Raw genomic sequence first — 9,512 nt, 5'->3', positions numbered from 1 at the left:
TCTTTCTTTCTTTCTTTCTTTCTTTCTTTCTTTCTTTCTTTCTTTCTCCTCCTCCTCATTCTCCTTCTCCCCCTCCTTCTTCTTCCTCTTCTTTGTTCCTTTTTGCAACATGATTAATATGGAAATATGTTTTGCATGACTGCAAAGAGAGAGAGAGACAGAGACAGAAGCAGAGAAACAGAAAGACAAAGAGAGAGATGATTGGTGACCTTTGTATGAGTAGAGGGAAACCAGATTGCAAGGAGGTAAGGAATGAATGGGTGGAGAGGAAGCAAAGGCAGAATGTAGTTGACCCTTGTAGGAGTTCAGCAGTGAAAGGGAGGAAAGGGAGCTTTCCTGGAAAGAGTGGAAGGCTTCCCCTCCTTAGCCCCACCTCCTACTGGTCCTTTCAATGTCTCCATGTCTTTGGAGAAAAGCAGAATCATGTATCATACTCACAAAGTGACCCACATAGCAGTTCTGAGATTTCTAGGGGCTTTTAAGTCCTCTCCCTCTTTTCCCACAAATCAAGTTTATGATTTGAAAGCAGTCACTTCACTTCATCCCAAATAGCTGGACACTAGAAGGGGTCTCCCTGTTGCCAAGAAAAGCCAGAAGGACTGTGGGAAAGGATTTTTCCATCACTACAAGAGCTGAAAGTACCCCAACAAGCTAAATGCACCCTCCCTTTCATAAGGTAGCTATGACAAAGTTTTTACTTCATTCTGGTCCTGAATCAATTTCCCCAATATATTCTATGTGTAGAAGGAAATGTTTCTACTCTAGAAGTCTTTTGAGTTGGATCTGAAAGAGACTAATCCTACAAAAGAAAAATATGAATAAACTCAAGGATTTATATGAATTAAAGGAGATGGATAAACTAGGACTCCATTCTTGTCTCCCGGCTGTTCTGATAGGTGAGTCCTTTGCCTTATTTTGGGGAAACCAGGTTTCCATACTACTTCCTACCATCTCCTCACTATGGCCTCAGTTTCTGATCATCTCCATCTCCCCTTTCTAGTACCTCTTCGCCCATTAAAATACAAGCTTCTTGAGGGCAAGAACTTTCTTCTTTGCTTTTATAGATATCCTCAGTGTTTAGTGCTTAATAACTTATCTGATAACTGTCTATCTGTCATCTATCCATGTAATAGGTTATAGAGTTGGATTTTTAATCAGCAAACCTTGATTGAAAATCTTTTATGCAATAGGCAATATGGGAAATAGAAATAGAAATAAACAACTGTATACATATACATGCACATACATAGATGTATGTGTATATAGACACACATATCCATATATATGTATGTGTGTGTACATACACACACACACTCCCTCTGGAAGTACCTCCATTCTCCAGACTTTTCCCTAGTCCCTAGAAATGGATCCTGTTCTCTACCCCTACCCACACTTTTCCAGATATTAAAAAAAAATCTCTCTCACTATAAATAAAACCGCAATTTAAAGTTCCTTAAAAAAATCTATATACACAACCACAGCTATATAAATACTATATATATACATAATCTATATATGTATACACATACACATTGTATATACATATATGTATGTGTGTATATACAGCATATATATAATTTATACATATATATACATAGGCACACATACACATTTGATATGTATCATGGTCCTAGACTGCAAGCTACTTAATACCTATTTGGAGGAAGGAAAGTCAAATACCCAGAGGGAATGTCCCTGGCCTTCCAGGCTCTCTCATAAGCCTTCCCTTGGTGTGACTTTCAGAAACAGAACACTATAACTGATGGCCTATGAGACTGACCAGAGCTGGTCTTAACAGAACATTACACATTCCTAGAAGGCAGGGGTCTTGTTTTATTTCTATTGGTATCTCCCCTAGAATTCCCTTACTGAATTGAACAGAGGAAACATGGGAATGAATGGATAGACTAAATGGTTGACCACATAGCATAGGATCAAATGCCTTCAAATGCCAAGCCAAAGAATAATTTTGGTACCCAGAGAAAGCTTTGTGAAATACTTCATCAAATCAACTTTTCAAGAAAAATTCATTTAGTGGAGGACGTATTTAATGACACAGGGTTCTGTGTAGTCAGAGAGTCTGAGATACTGTCTTGTGGAATTGAGACAGAGACCTGTAGAAAATTGGCCTCATGGGCAGAGAACCCAAGACACAATAAAGTCACTGCCAGGGGAAGGGGAGAAGTAGAGTTAAGCTTGTCTGAAGAAGGCTGCCAGTTAGCTTCTAGTTTTAGCTAATTATTCTTGGTAAATAGTGCTAAGCTCAACTGTTATTATAATGCCGAAGCAGTTCAACAACTGTCTTTACTTTCTGAACTTAGGTTCGCTGAAACAAAGCCCTGATCGCCTAGCTCTGGTTATATCTCTTCCCAAATAAATACATCTGTCCCCTGTTTTCCCCCTTGCCCCCCCCCAAAAACTCTGGATTGTCACTGATACCACAAATTATGCCATTGTACATGCTCATTCCATTGGGTCCTCAAGGTCCTCAGGCTTTCGGAGGTCTCTACTAAAATTCAGATAGCCCAAAGAGACTAGATACCATTAGCCTCCATAGTTATCATTCTACTGGAGCTCAGTTTATCATGCTGGCTTTTCAGTCAGCTTATATTAAGACCCTAAGCAAATGGAACATAGGAAAGGCATATTTGTTTGGTTTACTTATTGGAAGGATGGGGTTTTGTGTGTGTATGTATGTGTGTGTATGAGTGTGTATATGAGAAGGAGAGAGAGGGAGAATAAGAGAAGATAAAGAGCAAGAGTTGCCTCACTAAAAAAGCAAACCTTGAGATGAGGACAAAGTTCAACAATGCTATTCTTCTGCTGAGGGTCCCACCCAATGTAGCTGAGCTTAGGTTATTTCCCAAGAGGTTGGGAAATAGAAAGGAGCAATTCAAATGCTTCCCAAGTGGCAGATCCATTGTCCAGGACTAGTTTTGTGAGCTAATAAAACACAGGATGATTGTCAAGGAAGGGGAAGTAGATCAGAGGAGGGAACAATTCTTGGCTGAGAAGTAACCGTGGGTTCACAAAGTCCAGTCCTATGGAGGACTCGAGAAGACCTCACTGGTGGGGGCAGCTAGGTGGCTCAGTGTATAGAACAGTGGTCCTGGAGTCAGGAGGACCTGAGTTCAAATCTGGCCTCAAATACTTGACACTTACTAGCTGTGTGACTCTGGGCAAGTCACTTAACCCCATTGCCTAGTCCCCCCCCCCAAAAAAAGAAGACCTCACTGGTTGGCCTATAAGGGCCATGGCCTGGGGCTCTGAGATGCTATTGCTGGCTCCACAAATTCTTCTGCAGGATGTGCTTACCCTTACAGATCAAGATGGCTCACAAAAAAGGTAAAGTTTGCCATTACAGTTGGGGATTACAGGGGTTAAGTGACTTGCCCAGGATCACACAGATAGTAAATGTCTGAGGCCTGATTTGAAACAGGCGTTCTATGCACTGTACCATTTGGCTGCTGTTAGGACTTAGGTGCCTAAGCTGCTTGAGGATAAATCTTGAGATTTTACTAGGTAGAAGAGTGAATGCATTCCAGATATGCAAAGGCATGGGGGGGGATGGAATATTGTATAAGTGGAAGCACAATTAGGTCAATGGAACAGAGGGTGCAGAAAGTGGAGTGAATTGGATTTAAGTGAGGCAGAGTTGCACAAAATCATCAGCCTCACTCTCTCTTCCAGAGTCATTGAAATCCAGTGGCAAGACAAAAGTCAGGAGGACTGGTGATGGCCTGGGATTCAGTGGATGACTTTGGTGTCTTCTACGTCTGACCAAGCTCTAAGCGCTCCACAGTGCCTGCTTCATCAGCCTTCATGGCCGTTGGGACAAATTGTTCTTATCCTTCCGGCCCATTCCGCTGGTGGAAGCTTTCACATGCTTGTGGCAGACACTCCCCTAACTCATTGTCAGGTTTGAGGCCTGTCAGTTACCTTGAACCTGGCTTAGCCCATCTGCAGAATGGTCACTGGGCATGCTACAGTTTCTTGAAGCCACAGGCGAGAGTTGGGTGAGAGGAAGATGCCAAAGTTAGACGAGCAGCCCTAAAAAGGGCTTGGTAAGCCCTCACACCAGAGTCCTCTGATCACCCCATGAAATCCCATGTAAGTTATCAGCAAAGGATTCAAAAGGGGAGTCATATGATATGCTTAGAAGACACCCTCTTTTTCCCAGGCCTGGGCTGGCTCTTACTATGTCTTAGTATGATTCACTTTCAGTTCCTAGTTTCTCTATGTATGCACTCTTCTGTAAATCAATGTCTGACTAATAAATACTACCACAGAGCTACACCAAGAGGTTTCTGATTTCCAGGGAGGGTGACCATTATTCTGCCGTCTCCCCCTGCCTTCTGCTAGAATCTGGATGTGTTCTCCTCTTTGTCTAATGTGACCATTTCTCCTCACCCCTATCAGTTAACCATAGTCTGTGAATACATGCAGTCAGAGGTGAGACTTCTTCCTCTCATGAGGACAAGTTGGGACAACTGCTTTCTTCCAAGAGTGGTGGGAGAAGCTACTGTCTTGGGTGGGGGATGTGGTGTTGCGTGGTCTCACCACACCTGGTCCCAGAAGCCCAGCAAATACACTCCATCACCAGCACCCACCATAATGGTTAAGACCTATGAGGGTCTTTGTAGGGAAGAGCAGAGAAGCGTAAACCCAGGGATCTGGCCATATTTTTGACTCTAGAAAGTCAACAATGGTTGTCAAGAGAGAGAGGATGAACTCTGACCTGGCTTCTTCTGCTTCATGTGTCTTTCTTCCAGAAATCTCTGCAGTAACATCTCAGAAGCTCCTGTTCCAGAACATCTATGGATTCTCTTTGTTCACGTAGCGGCTTCTACCCTCGTGCAGGCCCTCATCACCTCACCCTTCCCCCATTGCAATAACCTTCTAACTGGTCTCCCCCACATCAAGTCTCTCCTCACTCTAATCCATCCTTGACTCAGATGCCAAAGTGATTTTTCTAAAGCTCAGGTCTGATTATGTCGCCTCTTTCAGTAAAGCCCAATGGTTCCCAATTACCTTAAGGATCAAATACCCAAGTACTTCACAACCTGGCTCCTTCCTACCTTCCCAGTGTTCTTATGCATTATTTCCACCCCACTAAAAACTCTGTAATCCAGTGACCTTGGCCTTCTGCCCCTTCTTCACACATGGCATGCCATCTCTTGATTCCATGCCTGTACAATGGCTGTCCTCCATGCCTAGAATGCTCTTCCTTCTCACCTCTACCTCCTGCCTTTGTTTAAGACTCACCTCAAATCCCACCTTCTGTAGGAGGCCTTGCTGTTCCCCCACCGCTGCTGATACCTCCCATCTGGGATTACCACGCACTTACACTTGTATTTATCTTGTATGTATCTTTTTTTTTTTGGCATATTGTTTGCCTCTATTAAAATGTAAGTGTCCTGAGGGCAGGAACAATGATTTGGCTTTTCTTTGTACCCCTAGTGCCTAGCACAGTACCTGACAATTGAGTTGCCACCTCTTCCATGACACCTTCCCAGATTCCTCAGCTAGAAATGATCTCTCTGCCTAGAATCTCTCAGGCTATTTATTTCATTTGATTTCTCATGTAGGAACTGGTTCTAGGCATTGGAGAGAGTGTACATAAATTCATGGTGTATTTATACTTCCAGCATAGGACACAGGACAGTGCCTGGCACATGGTATGTATTTAGTAAATATTTGTTGGTTGATTTTATTGTTGTTGAATCATTTCAGTCATGCCTGACAATTTGTGACCTTAACTGGGGTTTTCTGGGCAAGGTCACTGGAGTGGTTTGCCATTTCTTCCCCCAGCTCATTTTACAGGTGAGGAAACTGAGGCAAACAAGGTGAAGTGATTTTGTTCAGGGTCACACAGCTACTAAGTGTCTGAAGCTGGATTTGAACTTGGATATTCGACTGCCAGCCTGGTGCTCTATCCACTGTGCCACCTCGATGCCCCTGTTGGTTGATTACTTGATTCTAATTTGTGTTAGGGATTTTTCATAAGCTCATAGGATTTAGAGATAGTTTATCTTCCCTGTCATGCCATAAACTCTGTGAGGGCAAAGACAATTTCTTTTTGTCATCAGGGCTTAGCATATTATCTTGTAACAATAGAACTAAACTGGTCTGAATTATATGGAATAGAGAACAGAGGGACACAGTGGTATATGCTGCAATCTCTTCAGTATGTTTGGCTTAACAAGGAGGATGGGTGAATTTATAGGATCATAGATTTAGAGCCGGAAGGAACCTTGAAGGTTATCTAGTTCAAAGCTCTCATTTTGCAGATGAGAAAACTGAGGCTGAGAGAGATTAAGTAACTTAACTGCTCAGGGGCCAGGCCACTTGGGTAGATTGTTCCAATGGTTTACATTATTGTCCTTCTTTCCCCAATTATAAGTCCTTTCAGAGGACCGAGGGGCAAATGTCTGATTGCCCTAGCCCTTCCTACTCTCCTTAGGGCAAAATCAATGAGATGTGGCACCTTCAGCCCATAAGGAAGCTTTGTCATAAATTAAGGCCTGCAGATGACAGAACCATCCTAGAGAAGGCCTCTCACCCTCCCAGTTCACTTGCTGTTAACTCTCACTTCCCCCTCCACCTTGCTTTCCTGAGAATCATCCCTGAGGAGAGAAAGCCCAAATGCAGAGGGTATACAGCATAGCAGTGGGTCAAAAGTTTAATTTGCCTATTAAGCAATTTTATGAGGTCTATGAAATTGGCTGCCAATTCAATGAGGCAAATAGAGGTTGATAAATATAGCTTCTTGCCTGGAGTGGGATTGAAGCGGGCGAGGGTGAAAGGAAGGAAAAGGCATCTATACAAACAAAGCCAATGGAAATAACTCCAGGAATAAATTGTTTTTCCAAGTGAACACATGCTTAAATTCCCTGTTCTTTTCTCTCTCGTATGTTCTCTCCAGGTGACAGAGCAGGAATGAGATGAAACTGGATCCCTTCAGGGCCATTGTGTCTCCAGATGGGGAGCTGTGAGAAAGAGAAGAGCTTTGGGCTTGGGAGTCACAAGACCTGAATTTGAGTCTCTGCTATGCTGCTAAATCGCTGAGCGATCTTCATTTTCTCTCTCTGGGCCTCAGTTCCTTCACATGTAAAATGAAAGGATTGGCTAGCTCTAAAATTCTGAGAGTCCTTAAGAGTCTAGGAGTTAAGAGAGTCAGCATGGGATACTGAGAACAAGCCTCACAGTCAGGAAATACCTGGGTTCAAATGCAGCCTCCAACACATACTGGCTGTATGACCATGACCGAGCCACTTAACCCATCTGTGTCCTAGGCAGCCATCTTAAGACTTCATTTCAGAGAAGGTGCTGATCTATTTAGGGAAAATGAATTACTCACCAGGGATTCCCTACGCTGGTAAAATCACAAGTCCTGCCCAGAAAAAAAAAAAAAAAGGATTCTATGAGTCTCCAGGCTGTAGGTAGCCTTGGGTCATGGGGAATGAGTAGAGATTTATACAGATATGGGGCCAACTGATATAGAGGTTTCCTTTCCTTTCTCTGGCTTTCTCTTTCCACCTAACTCTACTCTTTCCAGTCTCCCACCTTCCCACAGGTGTTCCCCTTATCTTCCTATTCAATTCCACCTCAAGTTCCCTAGCCTCCTAGAAGTGTGTGTGTATGTGTACATACATACATACATACTCATATACATACACACATGCATGCATACATACATACATACATACCCTGGGTTGGATCAATCAGTCAATATTTATTAAATGCCTGCTATGTGCCAGGCACTGTGCATTGCATTGGGAATACAAAAAGAGTCAAAAGACAGTCCATGCCTTCAAGGAACTTACAATCCAATGGCAGTAGGTAACATGCAAACAAATATATTAAAAGCAAGCTATATACAGGATAAAAAGGAAATAATTAACAGGGGGAAGCCACTAGAATTAAGAGGGGTTAGGGAAGCCTTCCAATAAAAGGTGGGATTTTATTTGGGACTTAAAGGTGGCCAAGGAGGTCATTAGGCATAGCAGAGGAGGGAGAACATTTCAGGCATATGAGACAGTCAGAGAAAATACCTGGATTAGAGAGAGATGGAGCCAGGAGGCCAGTGTCACTGGATCAAAGAGTATGCGTAAGAAGAATGGGAGGTTAGGAGGCTAGGTTATGAAGGCCTGTGAATGCCAAACAGAGCATTTGGTATTGATGCTGGAGGCAATAGGGAGTCACTGGAGTTTATTGAGGGGGGAGTGAACTTGCACTTTAGGAAAATCACTTTACTGGCTGAATGGAGGATGGATTAAAATGGGGAAGGACTCAGGGCAGGCAGACCTACCAGCAGGCTAATGCAATGTCCAGGCATGAGGTGATGAAGGCCTACACTAGAATGGTCAGAGGAGAGAAGGGGGAGTACTAAAGAGATGGTTGTAAAGGTGAAATTGACAGGCCTTGGCAACAGACTGGATATTGCGGAGGGGGTAAGAGATAGTGAGGAGTCCAGAATGACTCCTAGGTTGTGAGTCTGAGAGACTGGGAGGATGGTATTGCCTTCCACAGGAATAGGGAAGATGGATGATGAGTTCTGTTTTGATCATGTCGAGTTTAAAATGACTACTGGACGTCCAGTTTGAGATGTCTGGAAAATGGTGAGATTGGAGGTCAGCACAGAGTTTGAGGCAGGAAAAGTAGATTTGAGAATCATCAGCATAGAGATGGTAATTAAATCCACGAGAGCTGATGAGATCACCAGGTGAAGTAATATAGAGGGAGAAGAGAAGAGGGCTCAGAACAGAACCCTGAGGGACACGTGTGCTTAGTGGGTATGAAGGGTTCCAGCAAAGGAGACAGAGAAGGAGAGGTCTGATAAGAGAAGAACTGGGAAAAGAGTAGGGAGGAGGAGAGAGTGATCAACAGTGTCAAAGACTCCAGAGAAGTCAAGGAGAACGAGGTTTGAGAAAAGGCCATTGGATTGGAAAACTAATCTCTGTATACTTGTACAGCCATCTGCCCAGTACTGATTCTGCTCCTTGTGGTTCTCCCACTTCAGGGCTTTCCCCACCCCCCAACTGGCCTCCCAATAGCCGAGAGATCTATTTCTGTCTTAGATATGTCAGGAACAATCTAGGCTCTAAAAAGTTGCCCATTTAAGCATATTTTGTACAGCTCAGCACATCTCTGGAAACAATTGTTTAAGTTACTATAGATTTCATACCATGATACACCAGGGCCTGTCTTTCTCTCTTTTTTTTTCCTTTTCAAATAAAGTAATACGATATAATAAAATGCAGAGGGCTGTTTCATGCCAAATTGCTCCACAGATGGTTACTTTCTGCTGCAATTTTTGATTTAAATACCACAAAGACTTGAAACCCCCAATGCTCTTGAGCCCAGCCTGAAACAGAGGTGAAATTCTGAAGTTAACTCTTCTGGTGCTCTTTACTGGGAAGACCTGGGTAGCTGCGCAAACCTAGACTCTGGCTCCAACTTGGGTCCCGACTTCACAGGCCACAGATGCTCTTTGCACCTGCTTGCCCATC

Source organism: Vombatus ursinus, unplaced genomic scaffold, assembly GCF_900497805.2.
Source record: "Vombatus ursinus unplaced genomic scaffold, bare-nosed wombat genome assembly UNPS02014807.1, whole genome shotgun sequence".
In the NCBI taxonomy this organism is placed as follows: Eukaryota; Metazoa; Chordata; class Mammalia; order Diprotodontia; family Vombatidae; genus Vombatus; species Vombatus ursinus.
This window is presented reverse-complemented; position numbering follows the sequence as displayed.